The following is a 12,297-nucleotide window of genomic DNA, read 5'->3' as shown; positions in this document are numbered from 1 at the left end:
TTGATGTCCTGTGTCTACACAAAGTGTGTCTTTAACGCAGTGGTTTGCCTGCTGCACGTTCACGCTGTTTGTTGGTCTTGCTGAGTATACTGCCTTTAAGGGACAGTTTCCCACACCAAGGGCAGGAGTGTCCGCTCTTAAGCCCTCTTTGACAAGGCCGTTGAAAGAACGACGGTGACTCTGTACGCCGGAAGTCTTCTACAGTCATTATTCAGAATCTGAGTAGGGCCTGGGTTCGAACCAGCGCTAAGAACGTTTTGATTACTAGTCAAAGATGCCATGGGTAGGCGATGGTGTACTTCCTGCAAACTATTAAGGAGTAATTCTTAGCGAAAACATTTTCCAAGATTGCAAATTTAGAATCCTACTATCACTAAACACGTGAGTATTGCCTCAGAACATAGACTGTTACCGAGTCGCAGACAGTGGATCTCTTCCGGACATCTGTTTCCCCTTCGCGATGCGTGGCGCGTGTATCTCTTCGAGTGCGGTCCGTTCAGTCTAAGTCATTTGTCCATTTTGCTCTGCAGGGCTAATTGCGAATAAGTACAAGGGTCGTTCAATAAATAATGCCCCATATTTCTTTAAAAAGCCGTTAATATACATAGACAAACGTCCATGTTGGTGCTTCACATTTGATGTTTGTTCTGAAGTGGTTCAAGTGGCTCTGAGCACTATGGGACTTAACATCTGAGGTCATCAGTCCCGTAGAACTTGGAAGTGCTTAAACCTAACTAACCTAAGGACATCACACACACCCATGCCCGAGGCAGGATTCGAAACTGCGACCGTAGCGGTCGCGCGATTCCAGACTGAAGTGCCTAAAACCGCTCGGCCACTCCGGCCGGCGATGTTTGTTCTGTCCGTTGGTGAAGTTTCGAACCGTTCTGGCAGATAGCAGGTGCGTAGCACATCGTCAAAATGGCGTCTACATACGACTCACGTTACAAGCAGCGTGTTGTTATTGAATTCTTGTGTGTAGAAAAAGAAACCGTGGTGAACATCCATAAACATTTGTGCTCTGTGTATGGCGACGCCGCTATTGATAGAAGTACAATTGTGCGATGGGTAAAGAAAGTTACAGCCTCAATAAATGCAGAAACAGAGCTCCATGATCAGCCACGCTCGGCCAGTCCTGTCATAGCCACTGCTCCAGGCGTGCTGAATCGTGCGGATGCCATTATTCGTGCCGACCGGCGCATCACAGCTCGACAATTGGCCCTACAGTTGTCGATCAGCATCGGAAGTGCGCCTGCAATGACCGAGAGTCTCGGATATCCAAAAAGGTGCTCACGGTGGGTAAGGAGAGGCCATTCTGTCACGGGTCGTTACGGAGGACGACATCTGGGTGCACCACTTTGCGCCGGAAACAAAAAGGCAGCTTTTACCAGCAGGGAATACAGCCGTTTCGAACGTTGGCGTACTCCGTAGAACGTGATGCAGACTACGTAGAAAAATAGGACATGGACAAGACATTTTGATGTGTATTGTCACAAAATTCTGACTCTTAACAATAAATATGTTCTGAGAAAAAAATGTGGGGCATTACTTAGTGAACGAACCTCGTAATTCCCTCTTTATTTCTTGTTTATTCTTGCTTACTCAGATATTGTTACCACGAACCTAATATCTGCTGTCTGCAAATTATTTTCTCCGGCCTGATTCGTGAGAATCCATTCCTCACTACTCTGGAGTAATGTAGGCATAGTCTTGGTCTTTATAAAATTGCACCACAATCTCTCTCCTTTTTAAAATTTATATGTCTAATGGTCTCAGTCATATGTTCAAGTCTAAAGTCATATTACACGCCGAGGAAATGAACGTCTACAATCCCGTTATACGCACCATTGTCTGCTATGATTCACGCAGCTACATGTCCGCAGCTCGTGGTCGTGCGGTAGCGTTCTCGCTTCCCGCGCCCGGGTTCCGAGGTTCGATTCCCGGCGGGGTCAGGGATTTTCTCTGCCTCGTGATGACTGGGTGTTGTGTGATGTCCTTAGGTTAGTTAGGTTTAAGTAGTTCTAAGTTCTGGGGGACTGATGACCATAGATGTTAAGTCCCATAGTGCTCAGAGCCATTTGAACCATTTTGAACGCAGCTGCACACTAAATAAAAGAGGGAAGCAAAATGTTCCAATATTTGAAAGAAAGGCTATGAGCCGAAGCTGGGCCCGATGACTGATGAAGATACTTGGAGGACGAGAAAGAATAATGAAATTTATCAGATCATGAACCAGCCCAACGTTGTACAACATGAAGAGAGCAGGAGATTCCAGTGGGCACGTCACGTAATCGGTATGCCAGAGGACTAAGCAAGCTCTCATTGGCCACATTAGAAGAAAAGGACCCCTGGGTAGGCCAAGAAACTGTTGGGAAGGAGACATAAAGAACGATGCGGTAGCTTTGAATGTAGTAATTTCGGAGGAAACAGCAACAGACAGAAGACAGTGGAGACGGGCTGTAGACGTGGCGCATGGCCTACAGGGCCGGTGACTGCTGGGTTGGCAAGTAGGCGCCGTTTATGTAGGTGAAGCATCGTATTTTGTTTCCAGTATCTGCCTGTCCTTGGAACAATAAGGTGTATCACTGAAGCTGAATGGAAGTACCCTGTTTGCTTAATGGTCTGCCTTGGCAGTCACTGCGTCTGATTGCCATACGGGGAAGCCCGATTCTATTGCATGTACCGCCGGGAATCTTTCCCTGTTGGGAAGCCCCGTACGCGGTGTGCTGGCTGTCGTGACGCCAGTTGCGGATCTGCTTGAATCAGAAGCGGCGGCTCCAAGGTGTAGTGGAGCTGACAACGGCTGTGACAGCGGCGTGCTGACGTCACGCCTCTCCTTGCCGCAGCTGAACGTCGCCATTTGGCAGAGGCTCGCTCACCAGGCAGCAGGCCATCATCGCGTGGTTCGCTGGGAGTGTTCTCAGAAAGTTCTGCAAGTGGCGGCCGCTGTCTAAGAGCACCTCAACACCCTAACATTCGACACCTTGCGGATTTACTAGTCAATTTTCTGTAAATGCTGTGAAGCGTAACGTAGATGCTGCAGTCTGAAATATACTCCGCTCAAATCTGCCCCACTACTGCTCCTCTAGACTTCGTGAAACTTGGCAACAGGGTCTCGAGCACAGCTTCAGTTGTGCACGTTACAAGGTGCTTTCGCGCACGTGACGTAACTGCCTTAAGGGCCAAATACGTACGGATTTGATAAAACAACGTGCAACGTTCACGATGTGCACAGCCAGCCCTTGCCACTCAACTAGAAGTTTACAACAGTGCCACCAGGTGGTAGCACACTGCGGCAGATTTCTATGTCCGTTCGCTCGGCATAAATCCTGCTAATGTTCCTCAGGTACACTTTAGTAAAAGTAGGTCGGACGTCAGTGTATGTTAAAGCTGTAAAGGTAGTAAATCTATTTTGTGGGTTTCTGAATGAGTTATATTATATTAAATTATGAACTTAATCATACGGTAGCCCATTTGATATTTGATGCGCTGACGAGGGAAACTCCCCCCCTCCCCCATAGATTTAGTGGTAAGATGGCCCAGTGAACTGCACGTTAAAAATTGAACACAGATCAAGCATGAAAATAGGAAGGTGTAATGAACTGTAAAAAAAAAAAAAAAAGAAAAGAAAGCAAAATAGAATCAGTGAATGGTAGAAGTTACCGAGTATAACGTTAAGCTAAGTACAAAAATGACGGCTTCGTGGTTAACTGGTCGTGGTGTTGATCTGTAACACGGATGAGCCGCGATCAAAATTTCCTCTTTTTGTCTTTTCCACAATATAATGAACTGACCGCCCGGTTATTGAAATGTTTGTTCTCGCTCTGCAGTCTTGGCCGTTGTCATACTATACGTTGGTTACGAATATGAGTCATGTGGTAAGTGTATATTACCGCCACAAGTAAATGTAATGAATCGCGAGAGCAGGCGAGATACCAGACAGAAGTCTCACAGAAATGAAAACGACAAATAAACGAATGTGAACTGTGCTACAACAACGGAATTCAAGAGTCGAAACTTTCAAAACAAAACGGCGCCGTCCACGGTGACCGAGCGGTTCTAGGCGCTACAGTCTGGAACCGCGCGACCGCTACTGTCAAAGGTTCGAATCCTGCCTCGGACATGGATGTGTGTGATGTCCTTAGGTTAGTTAGGTTTAAGTAGTTCTAAGTTCTAGGGGACTGATGACCTCAGAAGATAAGTCCCATAGTGCTCAGAGCCATTTGAACCATTTCAAAACGGAACTCAACTTCAAAAACTTTAAAAACATTTATTTTGATTGACACAGGGAAAACTGCGTGATTGTAAAACTGTTGCGTCCATTTGTTGCAGCTTATGTGACTAACTATTACGTTTTCATTACTTCCTTGGGAGTGATCACATTAGATTCGTATTAATACCTAAATCGGGCAAGGAGGCATATCTCAATCACTCAATAGGCGAGCAAATTAGGTGAGTCGGTAAGAGATTCCTATCATATGACACACGTACAGTCACTAATGCCGCGTATGACAAACCAGACGTGTTTACATCACGACATTGACACGCATTTGAATACAGCGAACAGCGAAAAAAAAAAAAACAATTGGCGCGAGGGAACTTTGAACCCAGCTCGCCCACTTTGCATTCCAACGTTCTGACCACTTAATCACGATGCCGTGGCACTTCTACGTCTGTCGATGTTGCACTTGTTAAACTGGGATCTTTCACTGTTTCTACTTCGCTTTTTTTCACAGTTCAGTACATCTTCTTCCTGTTTTCATGCTTTATGTGTGTTCAGTTTTTTATGGGCTGTCCACGGGATCCTCTGAACCTGAGAGGGGTGCGATGGGGGGTTACCCTTGTGCGAATCGTAAGGGTCTAAAGCACATCACCGTCGAATGTGAGACTGTAGCATTTATTCGTGCTATTGATCTTACGGTACGTCAGTTTATCTGTGCTGTGGGCCCACATTTTACATATGAAAATTCGAGAAAATCTGTATCACTGTTTTCTCTGATATTCACTTAAATGTGGGATTGGCGGCGGTGTGTTTTTAAGCTCTTGTGTGTCTCAGCGCCTCATTTGTATTCTAGTCAAGTGTCCGTGTTGGTAGACTTTACTACTTGAGTTTAAATGTTTCCACAAACGGCACTTTGTGTTTGGAGTTGGTTTCTAATGTGCGGTAGTCGGTTTTGGTGTGCAATGTAAACATAAATTATGTTGAATCTATTTTAAATGTTAACAGAAAAGTAAAGTCGTGAGAACGGGTCGAGCGTCGTGCTTGGGTAGCTTAGTCGGTAGAGGACTTGCCTACGAAAGGCAAAGGTCCTGACTTCGAGTCTCGGTCTGACACACAGCTTTAATCTGCCAGGAGGTTTCATATCAGCACAAACTGCGCTGTAGAATGTAAATCTCATTCTGGAAGAGAAAAGTAAATTACCGGGAAAACTTAGCCACAAAGGAACTAGGTTCAAAATGGTTCAAATGGCTCTCAGGACTATGGGACTTAACTTCTGTGGTCATCAGTCCCCTAGAACTTAGAACTACTTAAACCTAACTAACCTAAGGACATCACACACATCCATGCCCAAGGCAGGATTCGAACCTGCGACCGTAGCAGTCGCGCGGTTCCGGACTGAGCGCCTTAACCGCGAGACCACCGCGGCCGGCAAAGGAACTAGGACCTCCTTTGATTGAGAGAGTGGCGAAATCAAATTGGAGTGACTACAAGTGAACATTTAACAAGGAAATGCACAGTTAGCAGAAGTTGTTGTGTGGGTGTAGCGTAAGAGTATCTGATTACCAGCTCGGAAGTAAATTCGTGAACTAATACATACATCTGTTAGGGATCTCGTACATCTGTCCGAAAAATTGGAAAAGCATGAAAACTCCCATTTACACAAAAATGCGAAATGGAGAGTTGCGGAAGTTTACATGTTATTTCGTGATTGCTCAAATCTCTATTTATTATGTACAAAACAACAAAATTCCACAAAAACAATTCTTTCTTTTGTCAAATAAGTCATACACGTTATTATTATTACTAATGTTGTTATTATTAGCAGCGGCTGTAGTTGTATAAAATTGTTGGTAAGCATAACTGTTATACAGCAGATGATATTAATTTCACACTCTCAAATTTATCTGAATGTAAAAATTTGTGAATACCCAAAATGTATACTCACGAGTCGCCACATTACGTAGCTATGATGCAGGGTTTACGAGAGGCTCTTTACAAGATTTCCTCAGTGCCAGCAATTACTCCCTGATAACAATCAAACAAAGTAGTCATTACGTAGTTACTATTATGAATGGTTTTTCTGCAGTTCTCAAACCTCTGAATTCCTTGTCATTATACCTGAACTACAAGGTTGGTTTAAAACGTTTTCGGACTGGAACAGAAAGAAATGTCTTACCTCCGTAAAACTTTTTTATATTTTAAGGTAGTCTCCCTGTTGGCATTGTAATTCTGTCAGAGACAGCAAAGGACTTAAAACGGCAGTTGAACGGAATGGATAGTGACTTGAAAGGAGGAGATAAGATGAACATCCACTAAAGCAAAACAAGGGTACTGGAATGTAGTTGAATGAAATCAGGTAAATCTAGGAATTAGATTAGGAAACTAGATACTTAAAGAATATACAAGTTTTGCTGTTTATTAGATTTAAGTATCAGGAAGTCGTTGCTCAAAGTACTTGTATGGACTGCAGCCATGTATGGAAGTGAAATGTGGACGAAAAATTGGGGAGAAGAGAAATTTGTTGTACAACCTGACTAAAAGAAGGGGTCGGTTGGTAGGACACATTCCGAGGGGTCAAGGGATCACCAATTTAATATTGGAGGGGAGCGTAGTGGGGTAAAAATCGTAGTGGGAGACCAAGAGATGAATACAGTAATCAGACTCAGGGGGATGTATGCTGCAATAGTTACTCGGAGATGAAGAGGCTTTTACAGCATAGAGTAGCATGGAGAGCTGCATCGAACCAGTCTTCGGACTGAAGACCACAACAACAACAACAACAACAACAGGCTCCCTTTACACTAAAGCAGTTGACCCAGCGATGTTCGAATGCCTTGGTCCCACATCGAAAATTAGATTCCATTCGCATCCCAGAAAACTGGAGCTAAGACGTGTCTCGCCTACCGCACTGCCTTTGTTTCCTGTGGTTGTGGTTGTGGTGGTGCTGGTGGTGGTGGTATCGTGAATCAAAATCTTTACACTGCTTTGATTGTTGTTTTTTTCTTTGGGGTATAGTAGAGGACACAAGTTTCATCTATGTCCACCAAGCGGCGCAAAAAAATCTTATTGGTTTGCTCTGAAAACCGTTGATACATCGTTGAGGCATTTCCATTCTGATTCGTTTCTGCCCCGCTTTATGGGGCGTATCAATGCTCTATCCTGATAATGTAAAATTTCACGTACTTTCTCTGTAACTATCCAAGGGAATAAAATGAACTTTGCCAGGATGTAGAGTGAGTGATCTACTGTCAAGTATCTAACATTATTAGGAATCAATATATGGATTTTTTAATGAATGTCATTAAAATTAATGTAATTTTTAAAAAGTACTTTTTGTGATAAAACTATCAGTGCTATCCCTACCATTTCAATAAGAGTTAAAAATTTCAGAGCTTCAGCTTTAGAAGTATCTGACATAATAGGAAAAATGTGCAAAAATAGTAATTTTCAGAAATCGTACAAGAAAGCTGAAGTACGGGAAAACTTACCGTTGAATGAAAAAACAGATGAAAACTCTCCGGTTTTGTAATCTTCGAGGTTCAACCAGATGCAGTCTCTTTCTCCGCCTAAGGGATCTTGCTTCTATGTCTGCCTTGGAAACTAGCTGTCTTTCTAGTTCCGGTAGCATTGTTTCTGCATTATGGGCAGACTTAATTCCAAATTACTTCAGCCCCTTTATTCTGCCTGAATTTCCGCCACTGAAGGTGATCAGAGCATCATAGACTCCACTCTTCAGTGTTTTCAAGCCCACAAATAGGTGTTAGGGCACAACGCCCATACAACATTCTTGAAAGACTCATTTACATTTTGAGTTTTCCCTGTAAAGCATTTGCTCAGAACGTCTGGATGTGCTAGATCTCTATATACTTGCTTTATTACTGCTCCAACAGCTTCAGGGATGATGTTCGTATGGGTATATTTGATTTCTGCTGCCTCAGCTTCCTGGTATTTAAACCAGTCGACTGAACAAAAGTTAAGTAGTGGCTTCCCATCACTTGAGATCTTGTGGAAAAACTTTGTCAATACTGCTTTTCTCATTCCTTCCAGGTTTTTTGTACTCTTTGTAATGGTTTTCCATAGTATTCACTTACATGATTTATTGTTTTGCCAATCAAACATCCTGTAGCAGTCTTTCCATTTTCATGCTTTTTGCTACAAAAGTTCTGCCTGATTTTACGAGCCAGGTACCCATTCGTTTTTGCACGTGACAGACACATTCTAAATTTTTCGGTGTTGGATCCTCATAAGGCCTGCTGTCAATTTTCTGCCATGATCCATCAAATGCTATCTAAATGTCGTTACTACCATCATTTTCTTCAAGTGATTCCAGATATAATTGATTCTTCTGCAATTACTTTTACTGTTTCCTTTGGAGTATCTGTGTATTTTGATATATATGGGGGGGGGGGGGGGGGGTGACAGATTCATTAGAGCACACGAAGCTTTTCCAGCCCAGGAGACTTTACTGATGCATCTCAGCCCACAGAAATATCTGACGTTCGCCTCAAAATTCTTTCCTACTCTTACAACACAAACAAGAGACTTGCAAACTAAAAACTAAACCGTTTTCTTTGAAGACATTTTCAGAAATTATTATCTCGTCACTACTCATATTGAAGCACGCAGTGTGATTAAACATTGTTTTAGTACATTTAAACCCAGTATTAAACTGATATCACTGCTACTGACTGAACTGTACACTTCATTACTGTTCACAAGCTTCTTCTCGGAAGCTTTTGACAGTGAAGAACTTTGCTCAGTGTTGCTTGACCTACCCTCGTTCTCTGGATGTAAACTTCCAAAATGACATGCTCTGTAAAATCTATTTTCGTTATTTTTTCTGTTCTTGAACATTCCGTTTGGCGGAGTGATATTAAAGAGAGAAACACAAGTGAATGAGCATGAAGTCAAAATATACACAACGAAAGGTGTAAAGCGCCTTACAAATGATACCACTCATTGTACTACAGATAGGAAGTGACATCACAGCAAACAATACAGACAACCTATGCAGCACGATGTTTACTATAAATAAACTTAAATCACCGCATTCTAGAGCAGACAGTCCCCGAGACATCTTGTCGTAACTGAGCAAGTGCTCATGGTGTCTGTACAGATTACTTGCGGAGTGAATTATCTCAAAATAAATTACAAATCCTTATAGTCATCCAAAATCAACGCAACATACATAATTAAAGAGAAAACTGAAAACAATAATTTTCCATAATAAAATAAAAATCAACATTTTTATACCCTCCCCATCTATTGTACTCCCCTTAAGAGTCGCAGCACCCATCTAGAAAATTTTTGCCGGCCGCTGTAGTCGAACGGCTCTAGGCGCTTCATTTCGGAACCGCACTGCTGCTACGGTTACAGGTTCGAATCCTGCCTCGGGCATGGATGTCTGTGATGTCCTTAGGTTAGTTAGGTTTATGTAGCTGTAAGTCTAGGGGACCGACGACCTCAGATGTTAAGTCTCATAGTGCTTAGAGCCATCTGAAACATTTTAGAAAATTTTTCTAGCAAATAATTTTCTCACATCCAGTCCCACTGTTAAAATGTAATACGCCAAAAAAAAAAAAATGTGTGTGAAATCTTATGGGACTTAACTGCCAAGGTCATCAGTCCCTAAGCTTACACACTACTTAACCTAAATTATCCTAAGGACAAACACACACACCCATGCCCGGGGGAGGACTCGAACCTCCGCCGGGACCAGCCGAATACGCCCATTCATACGGCTTCAGTAATTTCTCGCACTTTCAGTCGGCGATTCCCCACAAGCGTATCGCGCACGTTTGCAATAATGTATGGTATAGTCACACATCTTAGCCAACCACTATGCAGAGCATCATCTAAGCTGTTCCGACCAAATTATTTAAACTCGTTTGTCCAGTTGGTAACAGTTCAATATGTAGAAGCGGAGTCCCCTGGAGTGTTCTTAAAATCTGCACTAATTTCCTTTGTCTTCAAACTTTTTGTGACGTACTTAGCCACTGCCCGAAACTCTTCTTTTTTTTCCCATCTTCAGATATCGCCAGACGGGAACAACAACGGAGACGTCCGCACCAGAAATCTGTATGCAGAGAATTGGCGTGTCAAAGTGTTCTGGTGTGAAGTCAAGTGCCGGTATACCAGGCAGGAACGTTAGAGCAGAGAGGGCTGTGCTATGACGTCACCCAGTTGCACGCTGACCGAGCCCTCTCCAGTACGACAACGCGAAGGCAGCGTCCTCTACACGAAGAGGCCGCAGCCCCAGTTCTACGAGTTCTGCAGCTGCGAGTTCAAGAGTAGCATAAAGACCAGTCATTTCACCTCTACTATGTAGCATTGTCTATACTGAAGAGATTTCTTATTTTGTCTGTCACCCTGTATTTCACAAAGTTAAGTACTGCAATCATTTCCTTTTCTAATAAACTTCTTTAATACGATTTGCTTGAATTGTTGTCTAACGATCCGAGAAGCAGGTTCCCTAGACACCCCATCTTTGACAACTAGGCAGAATACAATATCAAGAAGCATGCTCTAGCAACATCTACACATTGCTAGAACGTTGACACGCCAGTGGTCAGGTACTACTATTCGCTCGTCGGTAGTGTAGGTGCCTCTAATACCGGGATCTCTTCTAAATTCACTCGATATTCGAAACTCTAATGAACGATATAGCTGCTCGCTAGCGTATTCTGTATATTGTGATCCATTATCTCGAACAAATATCCTTGAAATAAACTTGTAGCATACAATTACTACAACAATTTATTCGTAATGAGAACTGAAATAGAGATTTTGCTTTTATTGTAGGCTCGACGCGAGGCGGGAAATTAACCGTTTTTGTCTCGTCTTCACATGCTGCGATGCAGTTCTATCGAACTCTCAGATCTTCTCACAAAACCTTTGTGAGCACTGGGTCTATGCATAATCGATTTGTTCGATGTGATCTAAATTTTTAAGTACTAAAAATTTGCTGTGATGTATAACAACAGACACTTTTGGCCTCTACATGCAACTGCTTTAAATTCTCCTCCCATTTCCATATCGACCTTTACTTTAAATAAATGTTTCTCCCTTTCCATATCGATCTCTTTACTTGTTGTATTTAGTTGATCGGCGTTTTTCGTGGGGTTCGAGTTTTTGTAATTCGTTCCGCTTTTAGAAATTATTCACAGTTTTACCAACATGGAAATATAACCTACTCTTATCCGTAATGGCGTAATTTTTTAGCCAATAGCTTCCATGAGATAATCATACAAGGCCTGTCATGAAAGACTGCTCACCTTAATTTTGATAGCTTTTTGGAAGAGCCTTTTGAATCAGTTTAGGGATTCTGTCAAAACATCTCTATTCTGAAAACTAATTTTACATAAAAAAATGTTTTAATTACTATTATTTAATTAAAACTTTGATAAAAATAGATCGATAACACTTGTTTTTACTCAAAGAGATAAAATTCAGCTTGTTGTTCGCAACCCTCCAATCAAACGAAATCGCTTGATATATGTTGTGTTGTCGTTGACACTGCAGAGTCTTGTACCATGTGAATCAAGGGAGAGGATGCTGTTTGGTGGCCGGCATCATCTTCCTTATCAATAACAAGAACAAGGAGCTACTTATCTTTCAGCTAGTCCATGTGATGTGGTACAAGCTCTTCCGTAATAGTCCATGTTAGCCTCACTGTAGGTGAAGTAAAAGTCCCGCTATAAACACTACACTCTCGTATCCGGTGACGTGAACTGACAGACGCCAACTACACTACTGGCCGTTAAAATTGGTACACCACGAAGATGACGTGCCACAGACGCGAAATTTAACCGACAGGAAGGAGATGATGTGATACGTAAATGATTAGCTTTTCAGAGCAATCACACAATGTTGGCGCCGGTGGCGACACCTACAACTTGCCGACTTGAGAAAAGTTTCCAATCGATTTCTCATACACAAACAGCAGTTGACCGGCGTTTCCTGGCGAAACGTTGTTGTGAGGCCTCGTGTAATAAGGAGAAAAGCGTACCATCACGTTTCCGACTTCGATAAAGGTCGGATTGTAGCCTATCGCGATTCCAGTTTCTCGTATCGCG

The sequence above is a fragment of the Schistocerca americana genome, chromosome 6 (assembly GCF_021461395.2).
Source record: "Schistocerca americana isolate TAMUIC-IGC-003095 chromosome 6, iqSchAmer2.1, whole genome shotgun sequence".
Classification (NCBI taxonomy): Eukaryota; Metazoa; Arthropoda; class Insecta; order Orthoptera; family Acrididae; genus Schistocerca; species Schistocerca americana.
This window is presented reverse-complemented; position numbering follows the sequence as displayed.